Here is a 1731-nt window from a genome sequence, read left to right as displayed (position 1 = left end):
CTCATGAAGAAATTTCATCCCTCGTGGAGACTATAAATATACGGTGACTTCCATCCATTGTGACATAATCTAATCAAGGAATTTGATCTGCAACTCATGTGGAAAAAGAAGTGCGAGAAAGACTAATAAAGAGGAGGAAAAACTCAAGTAAAAGAAAGCTCTTATCAAGACTTGAAGAACCGAAATCCTACTATTATGGCTCACACGTGTGAGGAAATCTGAAGCATAGGTATTAGGAACAGATGGCAGGGCCAAAGGTACAGGTCGTAGTTGCAGGGATAAGAAGGAAGGCCAGGACATTGTTTGGAGCAGGTTTAAGTTGACTTTGGATGGTCAAAGGCTTGTTGACTTGTGCATAATTGTCTTCATGAAGAAAGAATGGTTGGAAGGATGACTTGGTGGATGGAAGTGGTCTTGTTGTTGGTCTAGTGGTCTTAGTTGTCTCGTTTGATTTGGTTCTTAAAGAAGAGAAGAATTTTTTTGGGCTTTCCCTTAGGAGAGGGGTTTTGCCTTGGCTGAGAGTCTACATACTATGTCATGTCACTTGCTGTCTTTATTTATTTTCATGCTTTTGGTTTTGATAGTTGCTTGATGATGAAAAGACAAAAGAAGAAATAAAAGAAGCTAATAAAAATTCAAATATTTATTAAATTAAACAAATCTCATAATTGAATATTTATTAAATTACTTTTGCTTTTTCAACTTCGTAGGCTTTTTCTCAATTATTGCAAGCCCCTAGAGATTATGCTGATTCAATACTTAACGAGCGTTTTCCCGTGCCACGCTTAGTTGTCTGTGACCAACATCGCTCACAGGTAATTTACTAATTTCTTTTCAATTCTTGTTTTTCTGTCTTATCTGGTATTTCTATGTGATGAATTTGCTTCAAAAGGTATTTCCTTTGTATTCTTCCTTCTTAGTGTGGTTTTTTTCTCTGCAATTATCTGTACATCATACAAATGTGTAGGCACGGTTTTTACTGGCAAAGTTGAATCCTTCTGCAACTTACAATTCGGACGTGGGGCCTCCACCGGGAGGAGATATTATTTTTACGGATGATGTGAGCTTTCAGACCTTTATGGAGCATCTTCAAAGATTGGCTGTTCAGTCATAGTCACAACCAGTTCATTCATCAGCATCATATAAATTTTCTAATTCGTTGGAGATCTCTGTAATGTACGGGTGTTCGGGCTTGTACTTCAACATATTAAAGATTAGGTTTGGCCTTCTATTTTTCACTCCTGTACTACTGCATTGGAGTTATTCAGATATGCCGGTCTCCGAATCTTAGGGTAATACTAATTAATTGGTGTCAGGCAAGCCTTTTATATTAACTGAACTTTAGCTTGGGTATGGTACTATGGAACACAATTTTGGCCATTGTGTCATCGGTTTGTGATAATCATTTAATTGTTTCAAGCAGCAACTTGCGTTTTTATTTTGGACTTTGCAGTAGTCATCTTAATCTAAACAAAAGATAAGAATTTCTACATCTCTTAGATTTGATTTCAAAGCGAAAGCCTACAAACTAGAATCAATATTGGAGCTTAAGCATTGGCACCATTTTTAGCATCTCTTTTTAACATGCATGAGTTTGAATTCTGATATAACATAGCATATAAAGAGATTAAAACTAATTTCAAGGCAAGATGGTTATGATCAATTTCATGTTAAGAATGAATCAAATCTCTATTTGAGTGGGAAATAATCAAGATATGCATGGTTCATGAA

The 1731-nt window shown here is 36.0% G+C and overlaps 1 pseudogene across 1 annotated transcript; it reads left to right on the top strand.

The window, feature by feature from the left end:
• The first annotated feature begins 242 nt into the window (after window positions 1-242).
• On the top strand, window positions 243-1494 carry LOC149238892 (protein transport protein SEC23 F pseudogene; annotated as a pseudogene). Its single transcript, XR_016245951.1, has 3 exons — window positions 243-257; window positions 711-815; window positions 968-1494. The product of XR_016245951.1 is annotated as a protein transport protein SEC23 F pseudogene (transcript).
• The last annotated feature ends 237 nt before the right edge of the window (window positions 1495-1731 follow it).

The sequence above is a fragment of the Pinus tabuliformis genome, chromosome 8 (genome assembly GCF_031772625.1).
Source record: "Pinus tabuliformis cultivar Carrire ecotype Pingquan chromosome 8, CPIR1, whole genome shotgun sequence".
In the NCBI taxonomy this organism is placed as follows: domain Eukaryota; kingdom Viridiplantae; phylum Streptophyta; class Pinopsida; order Pinales; family Pinaceae; genus Pinus; species Pinus tabuliformis.
The sequence above is the reverse complement of the archived record's forward strand: the minus strand, read 5'-3'. Positions and strand labels throughout refer to the sequence as shown.